Consider the following 17,105-nt stretch of genomic DNA (forward strand, 5'->3'; position numbering starts at 1 on the left):
TGTTTCGGTAGCACAATCAAAGCTTTAATTCCTGAATTAATGATAAAATTACAGAACTATTGTTGAAGGCGATAGAAGTCCACAAACTGTAAGCCTTTTGACTGATACCAAGTTCCTTGCACACATCTATTGAATAAAGCATAAGCGCCGAATAACTGTAAATTCACATTCATATACAATGAACTAAACGTATAGTAATTCAGATTTTAAAAAGTGTACTAACGAATTTCTGTCCAGTCCTCTTTAAACATAGACCCCTGTGTTGATCCCTTTTCAACACCAAATTATTACTGACACAAGTTAAATTGTACATTTCAGTACACTACTTACATAAGTGTATAGGTTTGAATACATACAGTATATATATACAGTATATTTACACATTAATACTAAACATCTAAACTAGATGTTTGTGTGTCACTGGGAAAGTGCATTCTTTACCGTGTGTGCTTTTTAGTAGAACTGAAAAAGAATTCAAATATTACAGTACATTCGAAACAGACAAAAAATTTTTATCTTTGAGTACGTCACCTTGAGTTGTATTATGACATTTACAATATCCCGAGTAAGCAGGAATTGGTGTATTAATGTCACTTTGTTCTGAACCTTACCAATTAACGATGTGCAGCGCTAGAACGGTGTTGCCGATCGAATAACTCAGTTCTGCAGAACCCAAAAACCTATTTTTCTGAACGCATAATGCCTGACAAAGTGCCGAAACAATCGAACTTACAGTAAATAACGCCACCTTGAAAATACTACATTAAAATACCGTAATATTGCCTTTAGAAAATCTATAAAGTGGTATATGTTCAGAAGAAAAAAACGAAAAAAAAAAAATAGTGTAGAGGTGATAACTGAACGTTTTGCTAAGCAAATAGGTACAGTATGATCTGTGTTTCGTTTCTGTATAATGCCAGTTAATAATTAAACATTTTATCACATAGACTTTTCTGATTTATGCGTCCCTTCTTTTAAGTCTATAGTTAATGAAAATTTTAAAGTTAAAATCAATTTTAGATATTGCGGAAGACGGGTTCTTACGACAAAATTTGCAGACTTGCTTAGTCCTGTTTAAAAACTAAATGCATTTTAAGTATTATCAAAGACTGGGATGAACCAGATTAAACGGAAGTTAAAGTATATTATTATGGTATATGAAAATGTTTAGTGGGTTTTCTGTGGTATTGGATATGCTTTTTAGGGAAAAAAAGTACATTCAAAATATGTCTACGTTTAAAACGTGTTTGAAGTGTTTCATCTGTTCATAGTCCTTGAATTGAATTCAGGTATCTAGGAAGTTATCTGATCAGTAAAGCGTAGGGGTACCTCAGCTGTCCGCGGGAAATTTTACCTTGTTATTGGGTATTCTTCAGCGCTTGTTTACACCCGGACAATAGCAGCTTTGTTATTAGAAAAGTCTCAGTCACTGATCTGGGTATTAAGCGGCAGAAACTAAATCTGATTCTTAGGTCTTTGCTTAATGTAGGCCTACACCATACAAGGACCAAACGTCTCAGTTTGATATTTTTAGCAGAGAGTTCTGTATAGTACAGTAGTTAACAACTCTTAGATTTCCCTGGTTTGGACAATTTAATGTATTTCTATGTACTGTAAACAGATGTTATATTGGTTTCATTTGCCTTTTATTATTAGAAAACAATAAAGAACAGACATAGGTATAATTTTTTTGAAGACATGTTCTGGAGTTTGCAAATGAATTAGTTTACGTGTTGTTTTGCAATATACAGTATGTAAACCCGTTTTACCATCCTACAGATGTCCCGGCTTAATGTTACGATGATAAGAACAACTCCCCTTATGCAGTTATATAGAGACAAAATGTCGATCATCATTGTACACCAAAGCCCCCTTTCCTCTCTGGAGAAGGATCAGATATCTTTGTCCCGTCCATTGTCCTGTTTTCGTACAGCCTTAGACTGAAAACAGTTCTCTACCTGTGCAGATTCTGTGTTTGTAGCTTCTTGCTAATGTATATCGTGCAGTTGTTTATTTGGGTTAGTAAAGCTGTGGAAATGTGATTTTAGGTGTAATGTGGGCAGCATGTGTGCTTTCCTAGGCTACCTGAAGTTTTACATCTAATAGTTTACAGATGTCTCTTGGCAATTTCTCCTCTCTTTTTGCCCTCGAAGCCAGTATACTGCTCTTTTTAAGCAAAGGGAAACTCAGACTTCTGGATCTTGTAAAATTGTTTGTTTGTGTTACGTCAAAACCCCAAAAGCTGTATCAGTCAGTAATCCTATCTCCTGGTCAGGTTAATTATACTTCTGATTTATTTTTTAAAAATACATAAACTTATGCAAGACTTGATTTCTCTTCACCCCGCCTTTTGAAAGTTTATTTACACTGGACTTATTTATTTAAGATATTCACATTTTAACCACTTTTAGTACAAACAGAACAGGAAATTTCCAACTTTTTGTCAACACTGTCTTTGTTGTAAAACAGGTCACAAAAAGATAATAGCATGTGGCTTTTGAATTTTTCTAAATGTAAACTTGTTTGAAAGCATATTCTGAAATTTCTTCTGCATAAGATGAGCTGTGGAACCCCAGATGCTTCACTGTAAAAAATGTAGTTGTACTGCTAAGGTATAATTAATGGCAACCACGCCCTCGTCTGAAATATTTTATATCAATTTACTCCGCTTTAAAGATAGTTTTCAAGTAATATAAACATTGTAAATAATGTAAAAGTACAGTCCATATATCATTGAAAGATAAATGTTATACATTTAATATTCCACACTACTGGGCTAATCAGTGCTGATGTTTTTTAAAAACTGAATTTACTGTAAATTTCAGCTCTGACTGCAAATTGTAATATACTAGTGGGACATGGAAGTTTGTACATACATGTTTATAGGGCTCATTAAACACAGATTAAAGAACTGTAACTCAGGTCATCACAGAAATAAGATATAAGATATAGTTTAAAATTGAAATGCATCTGAAAAAAATTAAGTACTGGATGCCTTCAATTAAAAATGCATCTGTTTCAGAACGGATTTTGCTGACCACCTGCAATATGAAGAGTTCGTTGAAAATTACACCTGACGCGCAGGTAATAATTCAATACAGATGGGTTGTGTTTCTTTGTTCAGAATAATCTTGGGTAAACTACACCTACGTGTCAGACTGTCAGAAATAATAACGTTTCTTAACGCAAACATTATATCAAAGAATGAGAAAAACATATGGCTGAAAATGTACATGTACTGTATATATTTTTTACTCCCCCACAAAAATAAAATACTTGCATTGAAATTGCTAATCTCTGATTGATTTTTTAGTTGAAAGCTTCTGATATTAAGATATGAAGTTTCAGACTGGCATGGATTCAAATCACCCTGAAATTTGCCATGTGATCTGAAGCACATTTAAAAGTGCACAGTTCAGGCCAGGGTTTTTGTTGAGTGATAATTAATGTGGAATGGTTTGTAGAAACTGTAACACAGCTCTACATTAAATTAAAAATAATATATAGATAACAATGATACATAATACAGGGGAAAGTGTAATGTAAAACCTCTGTATGTCTATTTTATTTTGTTATTATGGTTAAACAACAATCGTAAGATGTTAAATTTTACACACTTAAAAACACAATTTCTTAACCGGCTGCTACAAAAATCTGATGGGCAGTGATAACAGTGGTGAAAAAGTGTAAGTGAAAAGGAGCATCAGTGAGCACCAGTGCAAGCCAATTAGATGGCTTGAGAGGTGAACTCAGGAACATTGTGAGAGCTGGAACATTATCTTTCTCTGCTTCCACGAACCATTGACTGACCATTGATTTTTGATAAGAGGGTTTAGATTAGAACAGTCAGGCCATTTGCAAATGAAATTAACATGATTTATTTATCATCTTTAAAGATGATTAGGGAGAGCTTTCAGCTGCCTTACTCCACAACTCTGGAACTTGCTCCCTGTCAATCTGAGAATGTAAGCTCTTACAGTTTTCAACTCTAGACAAAAAAGACTTATATATTTTGTCAGGCTTTTAATTAGTGTTTGTCTTTTCTCATTTTTCCATGTTTTTTTTATTTCTATCATTATTGCTGTTCAATGCTATTTGGCTTTTTTACCCAGTTAAGTGCCCCAAACACTGTTGGTGTATGTGGGCACTAAAATAAATTTGACCAAGATGGCAGTCTGCTGTCAGGCCAATGACTGAACGCATGCATAGGACACATATACTGTAGGGCATGCTACTGAGACTTGCAGAGCACAGCTCTTTTGTTTTCTTCTAAAGAAATACAAATCAGTATCAATGGGTAATATTCTTTGATTATTCAGTCAGAAGACACACAAATGAATAATCCTACGATTTTTGCATAGAGTGTTAATAAGAACTTTTTGGAGAAAGCCAACTCCTAAACTACTAAAAGAAAAAATCTTATAGCCATTGGAAAAGCTGTGGCCCTTGCTACAACTATGGGCTAAAGAAATCCTACAGGATTTTTATGTGAGGCTTCAGTTTTTCATGATGTGTTTATAGTGCTGTCCTGTATTTTGACAATCTTTAACAAAAGCAATGGTAGCCATAAAAGAAACCAAAGTTAGGAACAGAGCTAAATAATTTACTTCAGGACATGTAAGAATTCCCGAATACAACACTGTGTAGTGGCAAGCTTGTTTTGAATACAACTTCCCGGCACATAATTTCATTTACATCCTCCCTTGCCTCACAGGGGTTATGACCCCATGCATTAATTAAAATCAGGCCTTGATTAGCCTGTCAGCTTCACCTGTAATTATAGCTTTCAGTTTCAATCATTCACTGGAAGTTCTGTGAGTTCTAACTACCCTGCTTTTTAACTAGATGGTGAAAGATTTCCTTCTGCAATCGCCATGCTCTATTTGAGATCCTATAGAAACCACAAAACTTACCAGTGGTAATGGAAATACAATAACAATAGGATAAGTAGGAGACTGTTGTTTCTTGTTCGTTCACAAGCAAAAAGGCATAATTACTCTGATTTAAATAATCATCCACGAAATATGATCTTAATACCCTGCTGTATGGTTTTCCAGTCTTTGAAAAGGTTCTAGTCTTGTTCCAGGGCTAAATTGGGCCTCCAGCCATTTCTTTTGTGTAGTTTGTACAAACTGTACTTCAACTGCATTTCGCAAGAGCACTCCTGAGGATTGCTGCTTTTAACAGATTTAAATAGATGTTTACACATCATTGACTGTGTAGTTCTCCCCTTAAATTTTGGTTAACCTTTCTTTACAAGCATATATTTTTACCTTTTTCTTCAGCTTAAAAAATATTTTTTCAAGAAGCAATACAAACAATTCGCTTTTGCCGACATAGAAATGAAGCTATTTTATTATTATTTTTAATTTTTCTATTTCTTTTCTATTCAGAATCACCAGTTGAAGCAAAAACTGATGTTCCAATTCTAAGGCCTGGAATGGAAAAGGGAATGTTGCTATCAAGGCCTTCCAACACAGAGGAAGGTGCATCTCAAGCATGATTTTGGCCTTTTCCAGATTTACAGTAGTTAAGCTTGCTGTGTTTTGTGGTCGAGGGGACCAGTATGCTCCTGGAAGATGCATATCCCTGCGTGGTGCTTGTGTGCTGGGCTGCTGCTCACAGACTCAGGGCTTGGGAAACTTCTCAGCTTGACTTCTAACTGCAGCGTAAAAATTCAAGGCAAACACTGTGAGTAAACTGCTAAATCATGTCTTAGATCCCTTCTGCTCTCCCGGATTCCTCTCTGAAATGTTTAACCAGGACATTTTTCTGTGTGTATGTCAAAAGTTTTAAATTGTCCCAATAAAGGATGCCCTAGGTGTTTTTCCTCTCCCTTCTGAGTGATATTACTGTACTTAATTTTCCTTATGGCTTTATTGTCTTAATTATGTTATTGAATATATAGTAATAAGTTTAGTTGCACATTTATGTAAATTTACAGTAAAGTAGTCTTGCCAGCACTAGTTCACGTTTATGAATCCACAATAATTAACTGTGATTTCTAACATTCAAGTAAAGTCTTGTTTGTTTTGCAAAATTGACACTGATTTTTAGTACTCCACGTCTGTGGCTTTCATTTGTGACCATTCTTCTGAGTCCAGTTTGGGAAACTGACTGCCCTTTTAAAGGCATATACAGTATAGTATGTTGAGCTCAGTGTGTGTGTGCTGCTGCTGCTTCTGTTTGTGTTTACTAGGTCCAATGAGTCATGAGGACTTTCCAAGTGTAAATACCTTGTTTGCCTAACCCCTGACATAGGGCTGGACATTGGCTGCTGATGGGAGATGAAGTAATGGGAAAGGGGCAGTGGGGCACTGCGTGGGAACTAGAGGAACAAAGCTAGGTAAGGCCACCTGTGCTGGATAACAGGGCTAATGTAAAGAACATTAGCAGATCTCCGCCTCTCAGCAGTAGCAGCTATTTAGCCCATAAATCTGATCCCCCCTATCGAGTCGTGACAGCTCCAACCACCCCCCTCTCCCAATCCTCTGTGCCCCTTCCCTATCTCCTGGTGGCTGAAGTTATTTCAGACCAAGTTGAGAGTCCTGACAAAGCATGGTCAGGGCCACATCTTGGAACATAAAAGTGGTGACAGCAGCAGGGCGAGAGTCTTATAGCCCTTTATATGGTTGGGAAAAGCAATAGGTTGTTAAATTTGCCCCGGTTTAAGCCCCCATGAAGAATTAATGGAATTCTACCCAGTTCCGCGGCACTGTGATAAATAACAAAGGGGCAGAAGAGCAAAAGCTAGCTTTTCACCTGTCTAACGCTTTCCCTCACAACTGCCAGTTTACCAAGATAATGCAGCCGGGTGGGAAGGGCACAGCTACAGTACAGTACCTATTGATGTGATTTCCTTCTGACTATGAACATTTCAGGGAAACTTTAAGATTATGCCAGAGGAAACAATTACAGACATTAATTCTAGAATATACATGAGAATTCTCAGTCTTTTTTGTTTTTCGTGTTTGTTCATGGGATTATTTGCTCTTTATGTAGGTTATTACTTACTATTCTGTTATTATTCCTATTTTTCCAACCCACTCACTGTGTCTGGTATAAGCATATAAATAACAATAGAAAGATTTGCATGACTTATTTTAAATAATTAGTTTAATGATAGAAATCCAAATGTTAAAAACATGCTGTACCCATCAGAGAATACTGATTTATTGGGCTGATTGGGAGTTTGCCTGGCCAGATCAGAGCACTTGGGCACGGTCGCCTGTTGACACGTAGTATTTTGTTCTGGGTAAAGTTTAAACAAGACTTATCACACCCCTGACACCATCAGAAGGCAGGACTGATTTAAGAGTATTGCTTTCTCGCACCTTTCTAAAATGCCTCCTACTTTCAAAACTGTTCCAGTTCCCACTGCACTGTCAAAATGCTAGGCAGAGGAGTTTGCTTTAAGTAGGAGAAAAATTCAGTAAATGGGCAAAAAAAACTCCTGCCTGTAGAATCATGTACTAATGTTGAACATATAAGCTGAACTATCCAGCTTTAGGTGCTATAAAATACTTTTTGTAATATTCCAAATATATATAATATTAAATATACACAGTAAATATTCCTCTTACATCTAAAAAAATCACTGGAATATATCTTTAAAACATGAAAAGGAATTGAAATCTCGCAAATAAGGCCCCTGGGAATTCGTTTTCACAAGAAGGATAGTGCTATGTAAATACCTCACTTATCGTTCATTAGAAGAACAATGGCTTCCAGCGACAAGTCTCTTAATTCAAAGACAAATATGAACCTTCTTGTGTGCTTATAGTTAATTGCAATTGAAAGTAATCGTTTATCAGTGGGTGGTAAGTGCAACTGTTATTAAGCGAGTCAGTAGTTAACATCCAGAGCAAAAACTAGCTGAGTATCTTAGGCAGCATAATGGATTTTAAGATTGAATGTCCTCTGATTAATCACACAGTGTTTCAGGGATTTATGAAATACCACTAACAGACAGAAGCATTAGAAGTTTATTTATGTGCTGTGTAACCTGCTGTACCTTGATACAATTTATACTCATTTCCTCTAAGGTGCTGTAAATTCCTGAACTTTTATCTTTTCCTTTTATTGCGTGGTTTAGATCTGGAGATAGCACAAATCTCTTTCCTTCTCAGGTTTGGCTTTCTGGCAGACTGAGGTTCATTTTGGGCATACAGTTAGGGCATCTGTGGGAAAAAAAATGCATTCCTCCTCCTAAGAAGACTAATTGCTCTAGCTGAACTGACATCCCACTTTCCCAATGGCAATGGATCACAGCCTCTGTGAATATGGTACAAGCAGAAGCTCCTTATTGCATCCGTGCCGAAAACTTAATTAATACTCAAATTAATTCTGAAATTGCAGTCTGTAGACATTGAAGTCAATGTGTACACACTGGAATTAATAATTAGTTACATGTAAGGAAATGATAAGTCCAGATAAGTGGAAGATGCCCAAATTGTGGTGCTGTAATTAGTGGAGTACCTCATGGATCTGTATTAGGACCACAGCCAATACGTATATTGACAAACTATATCCTGATATTGTTGAAATTAACTCTGTTTTGCAGATGATAACAATCTAGGCTGATCAAACACTGTTAATCCAGAACTGAGCTAACATAGACATTTCATATAGACAAAAGATGACAAACCGGCATTTAACATGTTTCTCGTATCTTTATAAATAATGCTCATAACGGCTTTCCCCACCTGTCAGAGTCCTTAATCTTTGGTTTTCAAACCAGAGTAAACAGGATTTTCAGACATTTCTTCTACCATTAAAGGTTACTCAGCTGAAGGAATTTCAAGTTACAAGTTACAAGCTTTTTCTTGAAAGATTTCCATTCAAGAACTTTGGTTCAAAAGTATACTGATTCAGGAGAGACAGAGGAGTTCAGTTGGCTTTTACAGTATGTGTGTGTTGACATGTGAGGTACTTCATTCACATTCAGCAATTCACAAATGTCCGCTGTTATTAAACTTTAAAAGAATTGAATAAGGGCTGTCACTTCTGTAAATAGGTCATACCACTGTTAGGTCTTGTAATCTTATTGTTTTTGAAAGCATGTCACATTTGGAGCATGTGAACTATCAATAAATTGATTATGCATTTAGCTTATCTTTTTCAGTACAATGTATTCAATGGTTTCTCTCTTGCTTAATTATAAATAAGGTGTATTGATGGAGGGGGTTGAGCAATGTTCAACTGGTTCATGAAAATCCATTTTAAGTTTAAGATGTTTAGCAGACATAAATGGCCAGAATTAATTAATCGACAAGTTCACAATATGTCTAATTTATTTGATTAGAAAGATGGTATTAGAGATAGATTTGCAATATGTTTCATTTCAACAACAAAATCTCCATTATTGGATATTAGAATAGTTATGTTGAGGTGCTAGCTGATGGTAAATTCTTTGCAGAGACATGACAATATGATCATAACTGATCAATTTATTGCATATTTGTACAACAGTGTATCTCAGTATACAGTTTCAGTGGTAATATTGAGGATTGATCATACTTGTTTTAGTATTATGGCCAAATATAGCTCACCTCTGTCCTGAACTGCTGTGTGTAGATCATATTTCAATGCTGATTGTGATGTATATTGTACAGTCTTGAGCTTGAAAGTAGAGTTACATATTTCACACTGAAGTTCATGTCTGGTAACAAGAATCTTAAGTCTACAAATTTAATGTTGACTTTTGTATCATTCCAAATTGCATTTTTAACCTTTTTAAGAGATGACAAAGTCATAGTGTTCAGGCATTTTTGTTGGTGTTATCTGGTACTGTATAGTTGCAAAAAATAAAGATGGTAATGATACAATTCAGCTCTTTTCAAATGGCCCATCTTGACTATTTTTATTTCATCCACATTTTGTTTTCAGTTACAGCCATGATGTTTGATTATCTCTGAGAATCTTAGACTTCAGTGCATAGTTGTATCGGTAAGCATATTTAGTACAGTATATAACTTTAATGCTTCCATTCATTTTCTAACTGCTTTTATCCAATACAGGGTAACTGGGGAGCTGGAGTCTAACCTAACAAGTAACAGGCACAAGGTGGGATACTTCCTGGACAGGATGCCAGTCCACTGCCAGTCCATACTTTAATTTAGTATTTAAAATACATTTGATACAAACTAGAATTCAGTGCAACTGAATTCACAAAAATAATCAAATGCAAATTTAACTGCACAATTAGGATTGTGAAAATACTTTCATCTCACTGCAGTTAGTCAGTAGATGTGCTTTCATCCCTTCTAAATATGCTCCTTTGTAGTTAAAATATACAATAGGTAACAGGAAAACAACCTAGTTGGGTACAGTAGAAAGTTTGACACAATATATTGAAATTGAAATCTTATTACATCTCATCAGACACCATTACTGACATAACAGCTAAAATAATACATACATACTGTACTAATCTAATTCTAATTGTCTTGGTTTGGTGGGGGAAGAACAAGCATTTAGTATGCTATATCTGTCTGATCTGAGGATCCTTCCAGAGTTAATCTGATTCTAAAAAACAAAGCAGCCCCTGTCAGCAACAGTTCACTGCAGCCCTCCTTTGCTTAGTGTGTGTCTTGGACAAGTCCGCTGTGTGCTTCTCGCTGACTCAGTCTCCCTCTCTGTGCTCACTGATCCCCAACCAGACTCAGAAGGAAATTACAGTTTAGGTCTCAATGATGTCATTCCCCCTTTTTCTTTTTTTCGGGCACCTGTATTTCGTGCCTTAGGGTGTAACTCCATGCAGTTTTATTTTTTTTTCCTATTTCTTTTCCATGTAACGAAAGCGAGATTTCTAAATATAGCCTGTTATGTCACATTGACGTAAGTTTGAAAGTCTGGCGACTTTGCTATTAACCACTTCCTTCAAACAACACACTCCAAAATCTCTATAGGTGCTGTGCAATATTTTAACTTCCTTATTTACTACACAGTTACTCAATAATGTTCATTCATGTCATGCTATAAATGTTTATACAGGAAATGTATATGTATACATAAGTGTAAATAGACAGTGACTTCTTTAGGTCTTTCACAAAGGGTTTATGTACTGTAGTGGTGCATCAAAGTAAGAACTAGAATTTAATGTACAGTATTAATTAATAATGTAATAATGTTGAAATTTTAAAACAAAACAGCATTTACGTTTTGACAGATATTGTCAGGGAGGTATTGCATAGCAGATCCCTGTACATAAATCTGTAATTGCTTATAAATGTCTAAAGTGTTTAAATACTGTATGTGATGTGTACAGATATGAAACCTTTTTTTAAAGAACATAATGGAAGAATGTAAGTACAAATCTTTTTTTGTTGGTAAATATAACTTCTTTATTTTGTGGCTTATGAAGTAGATAAACAAATATATATATATATTAATTTAAATATATAAGTGATGCAATTTTCAAACCTATCCACTCATTGACCTGAGTTAAGAAAGCATAGTTTATGAACAAAATAGCTGAAATGCAATGAACACAATATCCTACTTTATATAACAAATCAGCCAATAGGTAATGCTGTTGTAAAATTGTACATTAAATTTTACTAGATGTTTTGCATCTGACAAATGAATAACACAAAGAAACTTCCTTGGCGGAATTCTTCCTTTAGTTTGTATCATTCCTATATTGCCACATCTCCAATTCTTTCCAAGAAGCCCACAGATTCTCGGGCGAATGAAAAGGTTCATTCTTTTTTTGCGCAGTCACAGTTACACCTGTAAATGCCACAGTAATGAAAGAGCGGTGACATCTAACCCTGATGTGGTACGGCTTGGTGAGGCGCTTCTAGAAGTATTTTTGTCCTGGTTGACCAGTTAACTGGACTAGTAAGTTATTTGTCTTCTCAGCCTGGAAATATTCTTGTAGCAAAAACAATCTAAAATCCACATACTCATGCAAAACATTGTGGAAAGAAACCAAATATAATTAGGATATATACTTATTTGTTTCAAAATCAAGTACACATAGTCAAATGGGGTGCAATAATTGCATACAAAGCCTTTAATTAATTTTCCTTTGGTGCTCATGTTCTAGAGCTATTAATTGTTTTTTATAGCTGTTATGAAAGGAATACTACATGAGAAAGAGCTCCTGCCATTGTGAGGAGTGTAGTGAAGAACAGGAAACATTATCAGTTTTTATCTCTGTTATCACCACAGTACCACAGTAGTTTTATGAAATTAAAATGAAAATGATAGCCACTAATCCTGTAGTTTTTTTTTCCTTATGCTTGATCACTGGAACTTAATTAAAAAAATCAAGTTGGAGTTTTATGTGCCAATTTTGAATCACAGGTGCTGCCAGAAGATAAATGTTGGTCCTATTCTGATATATTTGTGTTTGTGTCTAGAAGATAAGGCAGCAAGGGGGAAATATTTGGCAAAAGTCGAAAGGGGGAAGGAGTGAACATTCTTTACATGTCCTTGTTGTTTGTTAAGCAATTGTGTAAAAGACAATATTTCTACATCAATACTCGAGTAGCAATGTGTAAAACCATTTTTAACAATAGCAGTTGCAACAGGTGTCTAAAGCTTTTCATACTGTACATGCTCTTGAATAAAGGAGCTGAAGCGAATTGTTTTTTAGGGTACTAGTCACAATCCCATAGGCTCATGGGTTTAAAACCCAAAAGCAAACAGTACGATTGTTCCTTTGAAAAAGGTACCATACTGGGTATTGGTGCAGTACCTTACTGCTTCAGTTAACCCAGGAGTTGGATCTGGATCTTAATGTGTGACAGAGATATCCATCCATAACTTCAGGACTGTTTTTATACTTTAAGCAGTTTTGAAATTAGGATAAACTATGTTGAGTCTTTAAGGACGTCAGTCTCTGATTCATTCTTTATTTTGATACAGTTAAAAATGGAACATTTCTATGCTGGTTTGTCATACATAGAAGCAGCATACATCTTATTGAATACATGAGCTTTTTCCCTTCATATCTTGTTACCCGGTGACTCGTTATTGCCAGTGACATCTCTTTACTATTATGCATCAATTTCACAGTTAAATAAAGCACTCATCCAATGTTTAAAACATAGAAAAATAATATTATGATCCATTAAATCACGGTTTTGCATTTTGCTGACAAACTTTCCTGAAAGGGGAAACAGAGAATGTCCACATGTGATTGCTTTGGAATGAAATGAGAGGTCATAATAAGGCACAACAGGGGAAGCTTTTCTTCTCTTTCCATTTTCTGTGGCTTTATTTTTAACGAGCACTTTGCAAAGTAGCGGAGGCAGTGTGAACCTGAGCAGGGTGTAGGGTCTGAAAGAGGTTAAGTGTAATATGTGCAAAGTACAGTATTCTCTGGGCACATCAGACCTCTGCCCAGCTATCCTGTATTCGGATCAGGTTCAGCACAGTGGGGTGGCGGCTTAATTGGAGCAGCCCAGTAGTTATGGCCCAGAGCCCCTGGACCCCTGCTTCTACCTTCTAAAGTTACATGAAGGAAATTGTCCTACCTGATTTCCTGAGATCCAATATTTGAACAGCGTGTGTATGAGTTCAGTGGGAGGAAAGAGAGTGTAATTCAATCAAGTTTATTAGATTTTTCTGTGATTGGTGTCCTCTGCTTGTCTGTTGACTTTCAGCCTAGTGGTCACCTGTGAGATAACAGCCCATAGCCATCCCTGCCAAGTAACACCTTAGTATTGTTACTACCATTATTACATGGACATGGGGGCAGGCATAGCTGTGAAATTATTCAAAAAGAAAATGGAATAACCCACCATTAAGAAAAACTGTATGACAAAATTTAAGAACATCACAAACGTTAGAGAGCTAATTTTCTTAATTGGTTTCTTAATATCTATTCTCATAAAAATAATTGCCACTGTTTTTTATATAGATAATATTGGATTGATGTGAAGGTCAAGCAGTGTGCTTCCTTATTACTGTCAACATTATCATCACCATTATTGTTATGCCGAGTGTGTGCTTAAGCAGGCTGGATTCCCCCCAGTGGCTTAGGTATGCAGACAGGAGTATTGAATCTGGCAGGGGAATGCATGCTGTTCTCACTGAGTAACCAGGCTATGTCACAAACACAGATGACTCAGTAGGTTATCAAGAAGCATTGACCTGCTTATCGCACTACCAAGGCCTGTAATTAAAAATATAGAGTTACCCTTACCTACAAGTGCACTCCCGTGACCTTCCCTGTGAGCCTTAATAACATTTTTTAATGAATTAACTCGTAAAGGTATTTTCAAAATGCTGACCTTGTCATTAAAAGGATGTCTCGGGAACCCCTCTATCTAGGTATTATGTTCTCTAATGACAGAGTCTGAATGTTAGTGCTTACGCATGGACATACAGGTCAATCCTTTCACCTGGCAGTGTGGCTCAGGGTTTTACACTGCGCTGAATAATATGATTATTTTTCATGGGCCTTGACCTCTTCGCAGTGCTAAACAGAGAAAGGAGAAGGGAAGAAGGTTATTGTATTCATGTAATACATAGTGCCAAAAAGGCTCTTTACTTATCACCCTGATTCATATAAAACAGAGCAACAGAAATCTATAGTAAATAATAATATAATCAAAGTATACTATCACAGTATAAATATAATTTGAACAGAAGGTAATAAATAACCTTTCAACACATACAGAGAAAATATTTTTTTACAGTGTTAACTTTAGGTCTTCCACTTTAAAAATATTTATAGTAGTGATATCCTTCCACAGCCCAAAGACATGGTAGGTTAATTTGCTTCTGGGAAAAATAGCCCTGGTGTGAGTGTGTGCGTGTGTACATGTTTATGTATGCGTGTGCCCTGTGATGGACTGGCCTCTTGTCCAGGGTTTTTCTGTCTTGTGCCTGTTGCGTGCTGGGATAGGCTCTGGCTCCCTCACAGCCCTGAATTAGAGAGAGTGGTTTGAAAATGGATGGAAGGATTGTCATTTATAATGATTCAATCCAATATGCCTCTTTCATTTATTGTTGTCTAACATTTTGTTAAAGCATGTCATTTTAAATGAATGGCTTTAAAGGTTGTACTTATGGTGAGAATGGTTGAATAGTCATATTGTGATGTGTGGAAGAGACACAACCCCAGATTGTAACACCCTTACAGCCTTAGTGATTTTCTCCAAATACACTGTGGAATTTTCCAAATTTGACTGGATTTATTCAGTAAAGCCCTACTTTACCTGTCATTTTTTGTTCATGTTGGCTGTCTCAGTCTCCGGCTGTGTTCTTTACTGAATGCCCTCAGTTGGACAGCAAAAAGAGAAGAAAAAAGCATTTGTACTCCAGCCTCAGCACCCCCAGTTCAGTTCCACTTCATAGTTAATAAGTTTTGACTAAAAGAGTGAGAGAGGAGAGGGATGGATAAGCGCAGCTGAAGTTACAGTCACATTTGATGTGTGCGTCTTAGCTGAGTCCTGTCACATGTTAGGCGAGGGCACATGAAAGTTCTAGGCACAAAGCTGAAGAGGGGTAGCTTTGAGTGAAAAAAAAAACTTACTGGTAGCACAGGTCAAAGTCTCCTGGGTCATTACTGAAGCTCATGTGAGAGGCTAGGAGGAAAGACCATTTCGGAAGTTTTCACTGCAGTAATTGATTACCAGGCGGAAGGAAGGATGTGTTGCAGAGAGTGAGTCCTTAGAGCTTAAAAGTTTACAATTTAATGTAAAGTAGGGGAATGAAAGTGGCAGGAAAAGCATGGAAGCTGAGCAGGCTGTGTGTCAGTATCAAATTTGACCCTTGTTGCCTCACAAATCGACAGTGGTCGACCAACAAAAGTCCTAGAAAGTCTTAGTTTCTGAGTGGCACAACCTGGAAAAGTGCACATCTGCAGTTTAGATGGACCTCTATAGCCCAGGGTCAAGGTTCACTGGTTCAGGCCTTGAACCATAGATATCCTTAGTCTAGCATTGTTAGTGTCCTAGTGTCGTTAGGTAACTTTCAAAGATTCTCCAAGCAGCAGTGCATCACAGGCCAAGCATAATCTTAAATCAGCCTGTGTATCTTTGATTGGAAACCCCATAGTTACTACTACTACTACTACTACTACTACTTGAAAGGTGCTTGAAATCTTCTAGTACTCAGTGTGGTCAATAAGACTGTCAGTCCTCCCTTTGATACTGACTTTGCTATTGTCAGTGGAACTTTCAGCATGGAAATTGGCAGCTCGATCTAATGTGTGTGTTTCAGGGAAAAGTGTGTCTTCAAGCCACTAGTCCCCATCCTACCCCATGACTACATAAAGATCATAGTGTCCCTTGATAACAACGGGAAATTTTAAATTAGAGGAGCTTATTAGCTGATAATTTAAGGCCCATGACACATGAATCGCGTTTAATGGTGAAAATCCCACAATAAAAAAAAATGAGTTGTGCAGGCTGTGTGTGTCTAAAACTACGAATACACTAAAGATATTTTTTCTTTCCTTTTATTAAAAATATGTATAGTTGATAAGAATTTATAAACATTTCATGTTTACTCACAGTAGCTCTTCATTTGCCTTGTTCAGCCGAATCCATGAGATATATTATCAGGTGATTTTGATTCTTGACCAGGGCTCAGAGGGGTCTGTGCTTATCACACTGAGTGAAACTGTCATCTATGTCTGTGCTGTAGTAAATGCGCACAGATCTGTGCTCTTGCATTACTGACAGACAACTGTAAATCACTGAAGCCTGATTCATATGGCCTCACCTTCTTTTTCTTATCAGGCAGGTTGCTTTACAGAGTGCTGGAGAGACCAACAGTTTAAAACTAGTGTATCTCAAAATCTTAGACAACACTGCAGTGAACAAATGCAGTGAACTTCATTGATGGATGTCTTGTAATAGTCTTAGATTGAAACTTTGAATTGATAAGTTGAATTTTTATTAATTTATTTGTGAAAACCTAGGGTGTCATGTGTACTTCAGGCAAAGGAAACTAACAGTGAGCACCCTGCTTTGTGACAGAACCTTGGTCTTAACTCCAGTGCCGCTAAAACGGTGATCTTACTTGCACTCAGCATTGTGTAGTATATTAAAGTTGTCATGCAAAGACGTTTAAATTTCTAATAAAAAAAACCCACGTCTAAGCTTTTCAAAACAGGGGTTTGCGTAAAGTCAAGTATCACC

At 36.5% G+C, this 17,105-nt stretch overlaps 1 long non-coding RNA gene across 2 annotated transcripts in view; it reads left to right on the plus strand.

The window, feature by feature from the left end:
- The first annotated feature begins 3,022 nt into the window (after positions 1 to 3,022).
- The window catches only part of LOC107078485 (uncharacterized), a 49,635-nt gene continuing 35,552 nt past the window's right edge, over positions 3,023 to 17,105 (plus strand). The window contains exons 1-3 of one of the 2 annotated variants that reach the window (XR_001479410.2): positions 3,023 to 3,084; positions 5,394 to 5,691; positions 6,262 to 6,346. This is a non-coding gene — a long non-coding RNA (uncharacterized lncRNA). Of the gene's footprint in view, positions 3,085 to 5,301; positions 5,692 to 6,261; positions 6,347 to 17,105 lie in introns of those variants that run through there. The other variant, XR_001479409.2, reaches the window with a different exon arrangement.

Source organism: Lepisosteus oculatus, chromosome 9, assembly GCF_040954835.1.
Source record: "Lepisosteus oculatus isolate fLepOcu1 chromosome 9, fLepOcu1.hap2, whole genome shotgun sequence".
NCBI classification, from domain to species: Eukaryota; Metazoa; Chordata; class Actinopteri; order Semionotiformes; family Lepisosteidae; genus Lepisosteus; species Lepisosteus oculatus.